Raw genomic sequence first — 14,963 nt, forward strand, 5'->3', positions numbered from 1 at the left:
CGGGCGGATACTACACTCGAGCTTACCTCACCTTACGGCGCACACAGACGTACTCTCCCCCTCCCAAGACACCCCCCAGCGCGGGGGAATAGAAATTTTCTAAGTCCCGCCCGCTCGCTCACCGTCCGCCACCCTCTCCTGGCTCACGGCGACCGGAGCAAGACCGACCGACTCACCCACCCCGCGTGCCTCTTCCGGCCTACCCTCCCTCGCCCCAGGGAGGCCCAGGTGGTGGTGGGGCGCCGGGGTCCCTCTGGGCGGCGCCCAGCTCTCCTCCCTCCCTCCCTCCTGCCTTCCTCCCTTCCCGGCAGCCCCCGGGGCTCATCTGCAGACAGGCTCCGCCCCCTCTCCCCACAGTCTTTTTGTCTTTGCCTCTGCTCTTCCGAGCCCTCACTCCCGTTCCTGATTTAAAAAAAAAAAAAAAAAAAAAAAAAAAAAAAGGAAAATGAAAATGAAAAAAAGCGGCGGCTTGCCAATGCTGCCTTTGGAAAAACCTCCCCCAGGAGACCAGGGAGAGGCAGAGCAATGCCGCAGCGAGAAAGTACGCTCCGCGTCTCCCTGGTCCGCTGGGGGTTCCCCCCAGCGGACCAGGGAGACGCGGAGTGGCTTTGCTCCCTGCAGCATTGCTCGGAGTCTCCCTGGTCTGCTGGGGGGGCAGCAGACGGGGGGGGGGGGCGGCAGGGGGCCAGTAGACCAGGCAGACGCAGAGCAAATGTCCAGATCCAGATCCAGATCCAGATCCAACGGAGCAGATCCACAGCCGATAGCAGAGGATCCAGTGCAGCAAAAAGGAAAGAGCAGCTGTTGCTTTAAGGCAACAGAAGAGCCTCCGCCAATAGGCAGTCTCAAAGGACGTGCCTGGGCGGGGCCTGAACAGCCGATTGCAGATCAGCTGTAGAGCGGCCGGCAGAAAAACCGCGGTAGGGGTTTAAATCCCTTCCAGGCTAAAAAAAAGAAACCGCACACAACTGGAGCCTTTAAGGCTCCGGAGCGGTTTCCAAGGGGCCTAGAAATAAGGCTGTTGATTGCAGAGTTTTGGTGTCAGAAGCCCTAAAAAGGGCTGGATCAGACCGGGTCCCAGGGAGCAAAGGATTCGATCCCAGGCGGTTGCTTAATCAGGCGATCTTCAAACAGGACCCCGGGCGGATACTACACTCGAGCTTACCTCACCTTACGGCGCACACAGACGTACTCTCCCCCTCCCAAGACACCCCCCAGCGCGGGGGAATAGAAATTTTCTAAGTCCCGCCCGCTCGCTCACCGTCCGCCACCCTCTCCTGGCTCACGGCGACCGGAGCAAGACCGACCGACTCACCCACCCCGCGTGCCTCTTCCGGCCTACCCTCCCTCGCCCCAGGGAGGCCCAGGTGGTGGTGGGGCGCCGGGGTCCCTCTGGGCGGCGCCCAGCTCTCCTCCCTCCCTCCCTCCTGCCTTCCTCCCTTCCCGGCAGCCCCCGGGGCTCATCTGCAGACAGGCTCCGCCCCCTCTCCCCACAGTCTTTTTGTCTTTGCCTCTGCTCTTCCGAGCCCTCACTCCCGTTCCTGATTTAAAAAAAAAAAAAAAAAAAAAAAAGGAAAATGAAAATGAAAAAAAGCGGCGGCTTGCCAATGCTGCCTTTGGAAAAACCTCCCCCAGGAGACCAGGGAGAGGCAGAGCAATGCCGCAGTGAGAAAGTACGCTCCGCGTCTCCCTGGTCCGCTGGGGGTTCCCCCCAGCGGACCAGGGAGACGCGGAGTGGCTTTGCTCCCTGCAGCATTGCTCGGAGTCTCCCTGGTCTGCTGGGGGGGCAGCAGACGGGGGGGGGGGGCGGCAGGGGGCCAGTAGACCAGGCAGACGCAGAGCAAATGTCCAGATCCAGATCCAGATCCAGATCCAACGGAGCAGATCCACAGCCGATAGCAGAGGATCCAGTGCAGCAAAAAGGAAAGAGCAGCTGTTGCTTTAAGGCAACAGAAGAGCCTCCGCCAATAGGCAGTCTCAAAGGACGTGCCTGGGCGGGGCCTGAACAGCTGATTGCAGATCAGCTGTAGAGCGGCCGGCAGAAAAACCGCGGTAGGGGTTTAAATCCCTTCCAGGCTAAAAAAAAGAAACCGCACACAACTGGAGCCTTTAAGGCTCCGGAGCGGTTTCCAAGGGGCCTAGAAATAAGGCTGTTGATTGCAGAGTTTTGGTGTCAGAAGCCCTAAAAAGGGCTGGATCAGACCGGGTCCCAGGGAGCAAAGGATTCGATCCCAGGCGGTTGCTTAATCAGGCGATCTTCAAACAGGACCCCGGGCGGATACTACACTCGAGCTTACCTCACCTTACGGCGCACACAGACGTACTCTCCCCCTCCCAAGACACCCCCCAGCGCGGGGGAATAGAAATTTTCTAAGTCCCGCCCGCTCGCTCACCGTCCGCCACCCTCTCCTGGCTCACGGCGACCGGAGCAAGACCGACCGACTCACCCACCCCGCGTGCCTCTTCCGGCCTACCCTCCCTCGCCCCAGGGAGGCCCAGGTGGTGGTGGGGCGCCGGGGTCCCTCTGGGCGGCGCCCAGCTCTCCTCCCTCCCTCCCTCCTGCCTTCCTCCCTTCCCGGCAGCCCCCGGGGCTCATCTGCAGACAGGCTCCGCCCCCTCTCCCCACAGTCTTTTTGTCTTTGCCTCTGCTCTTCCGAGCCCTCACTCCCGTTCCTGATTTAAAAAAAAAAAAAAAAGGAAAATGAAAATGAAAAAAAGCGGCGGCTTGCCAATGCTGCCTTTGGAAAAACCTCCCCCAGGAGACCAGGGAGAGGCAGAGCAATGCCGCAGCGAGAAAGTACGCTCCGCGTCTCCCTGGTCCGCTGGGGGTTCCCCCCAGCGGACCAGGGAGACGCGGAGTGGCTTTGCTCCCTGCAGCATTGCTCGGAGTCTCCCTGGTCTGCTGGGGGGGCAGCAGACGGGGGGGGGGGGCGGCAGGGGGCCAGTAGACCAGGCAGACGCAGAGCAAATGTCCAGATCCAGATCCAGATCCAACGGAGCAGATCCACAGCCGATAGCAGAGGATCCAGTGCAGCAAAAAGGAAAGAGCAGCTGTTGCTTTAAGGCAACAGAAGAGCCTCCGCCAATAGGCAGTCTCAAAGGACGTGCCTGGGCGGGGCCTGAACAGCTGATTGCAGATCAGCTGTAGAGCGGCCGGCAGAAAAACCGCGGTAGGGGTTTAAATCCCTTCCAGGCTAAAAAAAAGAAACCGCACACAACTGGAGCCTTTAAGGCTCCGGAGCGGTTTCCAAGGGGCCTAGAAATAAGGCTGTTGATTGCAGAGTTTTGGTGTCAGAAGCCCTAAAAAGGGCTGGATCAGACCGGGTCCCAGGGAGCAAAGGATTCGATCCCAGGCGGTTGCTTAATCAGGCGATCTTCAAACAGGACCCCGGGCGGATACTACACTCGAGCTTACCTCACCTTACGGCGCACACAGACGTACTCTCCCCCTCCCAAGACACCCCCCAGCGCGGGGGAATAGAAATTTTCTAAGTCCCGCCCGCTCGCTCACCGTCCGCCACCCTCTCCTGGCTCACGGCGACCGGAGCAAGACCGACCGACTCACCCACCCCGCGTGCCTCTTCCGGCCTACCCTCCCTCGCCCCAGGGAGGCCCAGGTGGTGGTGGGGCGCCGGGGTCCCTCTGGGCGGCGCCCAGCTCTCCTCCCTCCCTCCCTCCTGCCTTCCTCCCTTCCCGGCAGCCCCCGGGGCTCATCTGCAGACAGGCTCCGCCCCCTCTCCCCACAGTCTTTTTGTCTTTGCCTCTGCTCTTCCGAGCCCTCACTCCCGTTCCTGATTTAAAAAAAAAAAAAAAAAAAAAAAAAAAAAGGAAAATGAAAATGAAAAAAAGCGGCGGCTTGCCAATGCTGCCATTGGAAAAACCTCCCCCAGGAGACCAGGGAGAGGCAGAGCAATGCCGCAGTGAGAAAGTACGCTCCGCGTCTCCCTGGTCCGCTGGGGGTTCCCCCCAGCGGACCAGGGAGACGCGGAGTGGCTTTGCTCCCTGCAGCATTGCTCGGAGTCTCCCTGGTCTGCTGGGGGGGCAGCAGACGGGGGGGGGGGGGCGGCAGGGGGCCAGTAGACCAGGCAGACGCAGAGCAAATGTCCAGATCCAGATCCAGATCCAGATCCAACGGAGCAGATCCACAGCCGATAGCAGAGGATCCAGTGCAGCAAAAAGGAAAGAGCAGCTGCTGCTTTAAGGCAACAGAAGAGCCTCCGCCAATAGGCAGTCTCAAAGGACGTGCCTGGGCGGGGCCTGAACAGCTGATTGCAGATCAGCTGTAGAGCGGCCGGCAGAAAAACCGCGGTAGGGGTTTAAATCCCTTCCAGGCTAAAAAAAAGAAACCGCACACAACTGGAGCCTTTAAGGCTCCGGAGCGGTTTCCAAGGGGCCTAGAAATAAGGCTGTTGATTGCAGAGTTTTGGTGTCAGAAGCCCTAAAAAGGGCTGGATCAGACCGGGTCCCAGGGAGCAAAGGATTCGATCCCAGGCGGTTGCTTAATCAGGCGATCTTCAAACAGGACCCCGGGCGGATACTACACTCGAGCTTACCTCACCTTACGGCGCACACAGACGTACTCTCCCCCTCCCAAGACACCCCCCAGCGCGGGGGAATAGAAATTTTCTAAGTCCCGCCCGCTCGCTCACCGTCCGCCACCCTCTCCTGGCTCACGGCGACCGGAGCAAGACCGACCGACTCACCCACCCCGCGTGCCTCTTCCGGCCTACCCTCCCTCGCCCCAGGGAGGCCCAGGTGGTGGTGGGGCGCCGGGGTCCCTCTGGGCGGCGCCCAGCTCTCCTCCCTCCCTCCCTCCTGCCTTCCTCCCTTCCCGGCAGCCCCCGGGGCTCATCTGCAGACAGGCTCCGCCCCCTCTCCCCACAGTCTTTTTGTCTTTGCCTCTGCTCTTCCGAGCCCTCACTCCCGTTCCTGATTTAAAAAAAAAAAAAAAAAAAAAAAGGAAAAGGAAAATGAAAAAAAGCGGCGGCTTGCCAATGCTGCCTTTGGAAAAACCTCCCCCAGGAGACCAGGGAGAGGCAGAGCAATGCCGCAGCGAGAAAGTACGCTCCGCGTCTCCCTGGTCCGCTGGGGGTTCCCCCCAGCGGACCAGGGAGACGCGGAGTGGCTTTGCTCCCTGCAGCATTGCTCGGAGTCTCCCTGGTCTGCTGGGGGGGCAGCAGACGGGGGGGGGGGCGGCAGGGGGCCAGTAGACCAGGCAGACGCAGAGCAAATGTCCAGATCCAGATCCAGATCCAGATCCAACGGAGCAGATCCACAGCCGATAGCAGAGGATCCAGTGCAGCAAAAAGGAAAGAGCAGCTGCTGCTTTAAGGCAACAGAAGAGCCTCCGCCAATAGGCAGTCTCAAAGGACGTGCCTGGGCGGGGCCTGAACAGCTGATTGCAGATCAGCTGTAGAGCGGCCGGCAGAAAAACCGCGGTAGGGGTTTAAATCCCTTCCAGGCTAAAAAAAAGAAACCGCACCCAACTGGAGCCTTTAAGGCTCCGGAGCGGTTTCCAAGAGGCCTAGAAATAAGGCTGTTGATTGCAGAGTTTTGGTGTCAGAAGCCCTAAAAAGGGCTGGATCAGACCGGGTCCAAGGGAGCAAAGGATTCGATCCCAGGCGGTTGCTTAATCAGGCGATCTTCAAACAGGACCCCGGGCGGATACTACACTCGAGCTTACCTCACCTTACGGCGCACACAGACGTACTCTCCCCCTCCCAAGACACCCCCCAGCGCGGGGGAATAGAAATTTTCTAAGTCCCGCCCGCTCGCTCACCGTCCGCCACCCTCTCCTGGCTCACGGCGACCGGAGCAAGACCGACCGACTCACCCACCCCGCGTGCCTCTTCCGGCCTACCCTCCCTCGCCCCAGGGAGGCCCAGGTGGTGGTGGGGCGCCGGGGTCCCTCTGGGCGGCGCCCAGCTCTCCTCCCTCCCTCCCTCCTGCCTTCCTCCCTTCCCGGCAGCCCCCGGGGCTCATCTGCAGACAGGCTCCGCCCCCTCTCCCCACAGTCTTTTTGTCTTTGCCTCTGCTCTTCCGAGCCCTCACTCCCGTTCCTGATTTTAAAAAAAAAAAAAAAAAAAAAAAAAAAAAAAAAAGGAAAATGAAAATGAAAAAAAGCGGCGGCTTGCCAATGCTGCCTTTGGAAAAACCTCCCCCAGGAGACCAGGGAGAGGCAGAGCAATGCCGCAGCGAGAAAGTACGCTCCGCGTCTCCCTGGTCCGCTGGGGGGTTCCCCCCAGCGGACCAGGGAGACGCGGAGTGGCTTTGCTCCCTGCAGCATTGCTCGGAGTCTCCCTGGTCTGCTGGGGGGGCAGCAGACGGGGGGGGGCGGCAGGGGGCCAGTAGACCAGGCAGACGCAGAGCAAATGTCCAGATCCAGATCCAGATCCAGATCCAACGGAGCAGATCCACAGCCGATAGCAGAGGATCCAGTGCAGCAAAAAGGAAAGAGCAGCTGTTGCTTTAAGGCAACAGAAGAGCCTCCGCCAATAGGCAGTCTCAAAGGACGTGCCTGGGCGGGGCCTGAACAGCTGATTGCAGATCAGCTGTAGAGCGGCCGGCAGAAAAACCGCGGTAGGGGTTTAAATCCCTTCCAGGCTAAAAAAAAGAAACCGCACACAACTGGAGCCTTTAAGGCTCCGGAGCGGTTTCCAAGGGGCCTAGAAATAAGGCTGTTGATTGCAGAGTTTTGGTGTCAGAAGCCCTAAAAAGGGCTGGATCAGACCGGGTCCCAGGGAGCAAAGGATTCGATCCCAGGCGGTTGCTTAATCAGGCGATCTTCAAACAGGACCCCGGGCGGATACTACACTCGAGCTTACCTCACCTTACGGCGCACACAGACGTACTCTCCCCCTCCCAAGACACCCCCCAGCGCGGGGGAATAGAAATTTTCTAAGTCCCGCCCGCTCGCTCACCGTCCGCCACCCTCTCCTGGCTCACGGCGACCGGAGCAAGACCGACCGACTCACCCACCCCGCGTGCCTCTTCCGGCCTACCCTCCCTCGCCCCAGGGAGGCCCAGGTGGTGGTGGGGCGCCGGGGTCCCTCTGGGCGGCGCCCAGCTCTCCTCCCTCCCTCCCTCCTGCCTTCCTCCCTTCCCGGCAGCCCCCGGGGCTCATCTGCAGACAGGCTCCGCCCCCTCTCCCCACAGTCTTTTTGTCTTTGCCTCTGCTCTTCCGAGCCCTCACTCCCGTTCCTGATTTAAAAAAAAAAAAAAAAGGAAAATGAAAATGAAAAAAAGCGGCGGCTTGCCAATGCTGCCTTTGGAAAAACCTCCCCCAGGAGACCAGGGAGAGGCAGAGCAATGCCGCAGCGAGAAAGTACGCTCCGCGTCTCCCTGGTCCGCTGGGGGTTCCCCCCAGCGGACCAGGGAGACGCGGAGTGGCTTTGCTCCCTGCAGCATTGCTCGGAGTCTCCCTGGTCTGCTGGGGGGGCAGCAGACGGGGGGGGGGGGGGCGGCAGGGGGCCAGTAGACCAGGCAGACGCAGAGCAAATGTCCAGATCCAGATCCAGATCCAGATCCAACGGAGCAGATCCACAGCCGATAGCAGAGGATCCAGTGCAGCAAAAAGGAAAGAGCAGCTGTTGCTTTAAGGCAACAGAAGAGCCTCCGCCAATAGGCAGTCTCAAAGGACGTGCCTGGGCGGGGCCTGAACAGCTGATTGCAGATCAGCTGTAGAGCGGCCGGCAGAAAAACCGCGGTAGGGGTTTAAATCCCTTCCAGGCTAAAAAAAAGAAACCGCACCCAACTGGAGCCTTTAAGGCTCCGGAGCGGTTTCCAAGGGGCCTAGAAATAAGGCTGTTGATTGCAGAGTTTTGGTGTCAGAAGCCCTAAAAAGGGCTGGATCAGACCGGGTCCCAGGGAGCAAAGGATTCGATCCCAGGCGGTTGCTTAATCAGGCGATCTTCAAACAGGACCCCGGGCGGATACTACACTCGAGCTTACCTCACCTTACGGCGCACACAGACGTACTCTCCCCCTCCCAAGACACCCCCCAGCGCGGGGGAATAGAAATTTTCTAAGTCCCGCCCGCTCGCTCACCGTCCGCCACCCTCTCCTGGCTCACGGCGACCGGAGCAAGACCGACCGACTCACCCACCCCGCGTGCCTCTTCCGGCCTACCCTCCCTCGCCCCAGGGAGGCCCAGGTGGTGGTGGGGCGCCGGGGTCCCTCTGGGCGGCGCCCAGCTCTCCTCCCTCCCTCCCTCCTGCCTTCCTCCCTTCCCGGCAGCCCCCGGGGCTCATCTGCAGACAGGCTCCGCCCCCTCTCCCCACAGTCTTTTTGTCTTTGCCTCTGCTCTTCCGAGCCCTCACTCCCGTTCCTGATTTAAAAAAAAAAAAAAAAGGAAAATGAAAATGAAAAAAAGCGGCGGCTTGCCAATGCTGCCTTTGGAAAAACCTCCCCCAGGAGACCAGGGAGAGGCAGAGCAATGCCGCAGCGAGAAAGTACGCTCCGCGTCTCCCTGGTCCGCTGGGGGTTCCCCCCAGCGGACCAGGGAGACGCGGAGTGGCTTTGCTCCCTGCAGCATTGCTCGGAGTCTCCCTGGTCTGCTGGGGGGGCAGCAGACGGGGGGGGGGGGCGGCAGGGGGCCAGTAGACCAGGCAGACGCAGAGCAAATGTCCAGATCCAGATCCAGATCCAGATCCAACGGAGCAGATCCACAGCCGATAGCAGAGGATCCAGTGCAGCAAAAAGGAAAGAGCAGCTGTTGCTTTAAGGCAACAGAAGAGCCTCCGCCAATAGGCAGTCTCAAAGGACGTGCCTGGGCGGGGCCTGAACAGCTGATTGCAGATCAGCTGTAGAGCGGCCGGCAGAAAAACCGCGGTAGGGGTTTAAATCCCTTCCAGGCTAAAAAAAAGAAACCGCACCCAACTGGAGCCTTTAAGGCTCCGGAGCGGTTTCCAAGGGGCCTAGAAATAAGGCTGTTGATTGCAGAGTTTTGGTGTCAGAAGCCCTAAAAAGGGCTGGATCAGACCGGGTCCCAGGGAGCAAAGGATTCGATCCCAGGCGGTTGCTTAATCAGGCGATCTTCAAACAGGACCCCGGGCGGATACTACACTCGAGCTTACCTCACCTTACGGCGCACACAGACGTACTCTCCCCCTCCCAAGACACCCCCCAGCGCGGGGGAATAGAAATTTTCTAAGTCCCGCCCGCTCGCTCACCGTCCGCCACCCTCTCCTGGCTCACGGCGACCGGAGCAAGACCGACCGACTCACCCACCCCGCGTGCCTCTTCCGGCCTACCCTCCCTCGCCCCAGGGAGGCCCAGGTGGTGGTGGGGCGCCGGGGTCCCTCTGGGCGGCGCCCAGCTCTCCTCCCTCCCTCCCTCCTGCCTTCCTCCCTTCCCGGCAGCCCCCGGGGCTCATCTGCAGACAGGCTCCGCCCCCTCTCCCCACAGTCTTTTTGTCTTTGCCTCTGCTCTTCCGAGCCCTCACTCCCGTTCCTGATTTAAAAAAAAAAAAAAAAGGAAAATGAAAATGAAAAAAAGCGGCGGCTTGCCAATGCTGCCTTTGGAAAAACCTCCCCCAGGAGACCAGGGAGAGGCAGAGCAATGCCGCAGCGAGAAAGTACGCTCCGCGTCTCCCTGGTCCGCTGGGGGTTCCCCCCAGCGGACCAGGGAGACGCGGAGTGGCTTTGCTCCCTGCAGCATTGCTCGGAGTCTCCCTGGTCTGCTGGGGGGGCAGCAGACGGGGGGGGGGGGCGGCAGGGGGCCAGTAGACCAGGCAGACGCAGAGCAAATGTCCAGATCCAGATCCAGATCCAGATCCAACGGAGCAGATCCACAGCCGATAGCAGAGGATCCAGTGCAGCAAAAAGGAAAGAGCAGCTGTTGCTTTAAGGCAACAGAAGAGCCTCCGCCAATAGGCAGTCTCAAAGGACGTGCCTGGGCGGGGCCTGAACAGCTGATTGCAGATCAGCTGTAGAGCGGCCGGCAGAAAAACCGCGGTAGGGGTTTAAATCCCTTCCAGGCTAAAAAAAAGAAACCGCACACAACTGGAGCCTTTAAGGCTCCGGAGCGGTTTCCAAGGGGCCTAGAAATAAGGCTGTTGATTGCAGAGTTTTGGTGTCAGAAGCCCTAAAAAGGGCTGGATCAGACCGGGTCCCAGGGAGCAAAGGATTCGATCCCAGGCGGTTGCTTAATCAGGCGATCTTCAAACAGGACCCCGGGCGGATACTACACTCGAGCTTACCTCACCTTACGGCGCACACAGACGTACTCTCCCCCTCCCAAGACACCCCCCAGCGCGGGGGAATAGAAATTTTCTAAGTCCCGCCCGCTCGCTCACCGTCCGCCACCCTCTCCTGGCTCACGGCGACCGGAGCAAGACCGACCGACTCACCCACCCCGCGTGCCTCTTCCGGCCTACCCTCCCTCGCCCCAGGGAGGCCCAGGTGGTGGTGGGGCGCCGGGGTCCCTCTGGGCGGCGCCCAGCTCTCCTCCCTCCCTCCCGCCTTCCTCCCTTCCCGGCAGCCCCCGGGGCTCATCTGCAGACAGGCTCCGCCCCCTCTCCCCACAGTCTTTTTGTCTTTGCCTCTGCTCTTCCGAGCCCTCACTCCCGTTCCTGATTTAAAAAAAAAAAAAAAAAAAAAAAAGGAAAATGAAAATGAAAAAAAGCGTCGGCTTGCCAATGCTGCCTTTGGAAAAACCTCCCCCAGGAGACCAGGGAGAGGCAGAGCAATGCCGCAGCGAGAAAGTACGCTCCGCGTCTCCCTGGTCCGCTGGGGGTTCCCCCCAGCGGACCAGGGAGACGCGGAGTGGCTTTGCTCCCTGCAGCATTGCTCGGAGTCTCCCTGGTCTGCTGGGGGGGCAGCAGAGGGGGGGGGGGCGGCAGGGGGCCAGTAGACCAGGCAGACGCAGAGCAAATGTCCAGATCCAGATCCAGATCCAGATCCAACGGAGCAGATCCACAGCCGATAGCAGAGGATCCAGTGCAGCAAAAAGGAAAGAGCAGCTGTTGCTTTAAGGCAACAGAAGAGCCTCCGCCAATAGGCAGTCTCAAAGGACGTGCCTGGGCGGGGCCTGAACAGCTGATTGCAGATCAGCTGTAGAGCGGCCGGCAGAAAAACCGCGGTAGGGGTTTAAATCCCTTCCAGGCTAAAAAAAAGAAACCGCACACAACTGGAGCCTTTAAGGCTCCGGAGCGGTTTCCAAGGGGCCTAGAAATAAGGCTGTTGATTGCAGAGTTTTGGTGTCAGAAGCCCTAAAAAGGGCTGGATCAGACCGGGTCCCAGGGAGCAAAGGATTCGATCCCAGGCGGTTGCTTAATCAGGCGATCTTCAAACAGGACCCCGGGCGGATACTACACTCGAGCTTACCTCACCTTACGGCGCACACAGACGTACTCTCCCCCTCCCAAGACACCCCCCAGCGCGGGGGAATAGAAATTTTCTAAGTCCCGCCCGCTCGCTCACCGTCCGCCACCCTCTCCTGGCTCACGGCGACCGGAGCAAGACCGACCGACTCACCCACCCCGCGTGCCTCTTCCGGCCTACCCTCCCTCGCCCCAGGGAGGCCCAGGTGGTGGTGGGGCGCCGGGGTCCCTCTGGGCGGCGCCCAGCTCTCCTCCCTCCCTCCCTCCTGCCTTCCTCCCTTCCCGGCAGCCCCCGGGGCTCATCTGCAGACAGGCTCCGCCCCCTCTCCCCACAGTCTTTTTGTCTTTGCCTCTGCTCTTCCGAGCCCTCACTCCCGTTCCTGATTTAAAAAAAAAAAAAAAAAAAAAAGGAAAATGAAAATGAAAAAAAGCGGCGGCTTGCCAATGCTGCCTTTGGAAAAACCTCCCCCAGGAGACCAGGGAGAGGCAGAGCAATGCCGCAGCGAGAAAGTACGCTCCGCGTCTCCCTGGTCCGCTGGGGGTTCCCCCCAGCGGACCAGGGAGACGCGGAGTGGCTTTGCTCCCTGCAGCATTGCTCGGAGTCTCCCTGGTCTGCTGGGGGGGCAGCAGACGGGGGGGGGGGCGGCAGGGGGCCAGTAGACCAGGCAGACGCAGAGCAAATGTCCAGATCCAGATCCAGATCCAGATCCAACGGAGCAGATCCACAGCCGATAGCAGAGGATCCAGTGCAGCAAAAGGAAAGAGCAGCTGTTGCTTTAAGGCAACAGAAGAGCCTCCGCCAATAGGCAGTCTCAAAGGACGTGCCTGGGCGGGGCCTGAACAGCTGATTGCAGATCAGCTGTAGAGCGGCCGGCAGAAAAACCGCGGTAGGGGTTTAAATCCCTTCCAGGCTAAAAAAAAGAAACCGCACACAACTGGAGCCTTTAAGGCTCCGGAGCGGTTTCCAAGGGGCCTAGAAATAAGGCTGTTGATTGCAGAGTTTTGGTGTCAGAAGCCCTAAAAAGGGCTGGATCAGACCGGGTCCCAGGGAGCAAAGGATTCGATCCCAGGCGGTTGCTTAATCAGGCGATCTTCAAACAGGACCCCGGGCGGATACTACACTCGAGCTTACCTCACCTTACGGCGCACACAGACGTACTCTCCCCCTCCCAAGACACCCCCCAGCGCGGGGGAATAGAAATTTTCTAAGTCCCGCCCGCTCGCTCACCGTCCGCCACCCTCTCCTGGCTCACGGCGACCGGAGCAAGACCGACCGACTCACCCACCCCGCGTGCCTCTTCCGGCCTACCCTCCCTCGCCCCAGGGAGGCCCAGGTGGTGGTGGGGCGCCGGGGTCCCTCTGGGCGGCGCCCAGCTCTCCTCCCTCCCTCCCTCCTGCCTTCCTCCCTTCCCGGCAGCCCCCGGGGCTCATCTGCAGACAGGCTCCGCCCCCTCTCCCCACAGTCTTTTTGTCTTTGCCTCTGCTCTTCCGAGCCCTCACTCCCGTTCCTGATTTAAAAAAAAAAAAAAAAAAAAAAAAAGGAAAATGAAAATGAAAAAAAGCGGCGGCTTGCCAATGCTGCCTTTGGAAAAACCTCCCCCAGGAGACCAGGGAGAGGCAGAGCAATGCCGCAGCGAGAAAGTACGCTCCGCGTCTCCCTGGTCCGCTGGGAGTTCCCCCCAGCGGACCAGGGAGACGCGGAGTGGCTTTGCTCCCTGCAGCATTGCTCGGAGTCTCCCTGGTCTGCTGGGGGGGCAGCAGACGGGGGGGGGGGGCGGCAGGGGGCCAGTAGACCAGGCAGACGCAGAGCAAATGTCCAGATCCAGATCCAGATCCAGATCCAACGGAGCAGATCCACAGCCGATAGCAGAGGATCCAGTGCAGCAAAAAGGAAAGAGCAGCTGTTGCTTTAAGGCAACAGAAGAGCCTCCGCCAATAGGCAGTCTCAAAGGACGTGCCTGGGCGGGGCCTGAACAGCTGATTGCAGATCAGCTGTAGAGCGGCCGGCAGAAAAACCGCGGTAGGGGTTTAAATCCCTTCCAGGCTAAAAAAAAGAAACCGCACACAACTGGAGCCTTTAAGGCTCCGGAGCGGTTTCCAAGGGGCCTAGAAATAAGGCTGTTGATTGCAGAGTTTTGGTGTCAGAAGCCCTAAAAAGGGCTGGATCAGACCGGGTCCCAGGGAGCAAAGGATTCGATCCCAGGCGGTTGCTTAATCAGGCGATCTTCAAACAGGACCCCGGACGGATACTACACTCGAGCTTACCTCACCTTACGGCGCACACAGACGTACTCTCCCCCTCCCAAGACACCCCCCAGCGCGGGGGAATAGAAATTTTCTAAGTCCCGCCCGCTCGCTCACCGTCCGCCACCCTCTCCTGGCTCACGGCGACCGGAGCAAGACCGGAGCAAGACCGACCGACTCACCCACCCCGCGTGCCTCTTCCGGCCTACCCTCCCTCGCCCCAGGGAGGCCCAGGTGGTGGTGGGGCGCCGGGGTCCCTCTGGGCGGCGCCCAGCTCTCCTCCCTCCCTCCCTCCTGCCTTCCTCCCTTCCCGGCAGCCCCCGGGGCTCATCTGCAGACAGGCTCCGCCCCCTCTCCCCACAGTCTTTTTGTCTTTGCCTCTGCTCTTCCGAGCCCTCACTCCCGTTCCTGATTTTAAAAAAAAAAAAAAGGAAAATGAAAATGAAAAAAAGCGGCGGCTTGCCAATGCTGCCTTTGGAAAAACCTCCCCCAGGAGACCAGGGAGAGGCAGAGCAATGCCGCAGCGAGAAAGTACGCTCCGCGTCTCCCTGGTCCGCTGGGGGTTCCCCCCAGCGGACCAGGGAGACGCGGAGTGGCTTTGCTCCCTGCAGCATTGCTCGGAGTCTCCCTGGTCTGCTGGGGGGGCAGCAGACGGGGGGGGGGGGGGGCGGCAGGGGGCCAGTAGACCAGGCAGACGCAGAGCAAATGTCCAGATCCAGATCCAGATCCAGATCCAACGGAGCAGATCCACAGCCGATAGCAGAGGATCCAGTGCAGCAAAAAGGAAAGAGCAGCTGTTGCTTTAAGGCAACAGAAGAGCCTCCGCCAATAGGCAGTCTCAAAGGACGTGCCTGGGCGGGGCCTGAACAGCTGATTGCAGATCAGCTGTAGAGCGGCCGGCAGAAAAACCGCGGTAGGGGTTTAAATCCCTTCCAGGCTAAAAAAAAGAAACCGCACACAACTGGAGCCTTTAAGGCTCCGGAGCGGTTTCCAAGGGGCCTAGAAATAAGGCTGTTGATTGCAGAGTTTTGGTGTCAGAAGCCCTAAAAAGGGCTGGATCAGACCGGGTCCCAGGGAGCAAAGGATTCGATCCCAGGCGGTTGCTTAATCAGGCGATCTTCAAACAGGACCCCGGGCGGATACTACACTCGAGCTTACCTCACCTTACGGCGCACACAGACGTACTCTCCCCCTCCCAAGACACCCCCCAGCGCGGGGGAATAGAAATTTTCTAAGTCCCGCCCGCTCGCTCACCGTCCGCCACCCTCTCCTGGCTCACGGCGACCGGAGCAAGACCGACCGACTCACCCACCCCGTGTGCCTCTTCCGGCCTACCCTCCCTCGCCCCAGGGAGGCCCAGGTGGTGGTGGGGCGCCGGGGTCCCTCTGGGCGGCGCCCA

Source organism: Pelodiscus sinensis, chromosome 5 (assembly GCF_052426305.1).
Source record: "Pelodiscus sinensis isolate ZL-2025 chromosome 5, ASM5242630v1, whole genome shotgun sequence".
Classification (NCBI taxonomy): Eukaryota; Metazoa; Chordata; order Testudines; family Trionychidae; genus Pelodiscus; species Pelodiscus sinensis.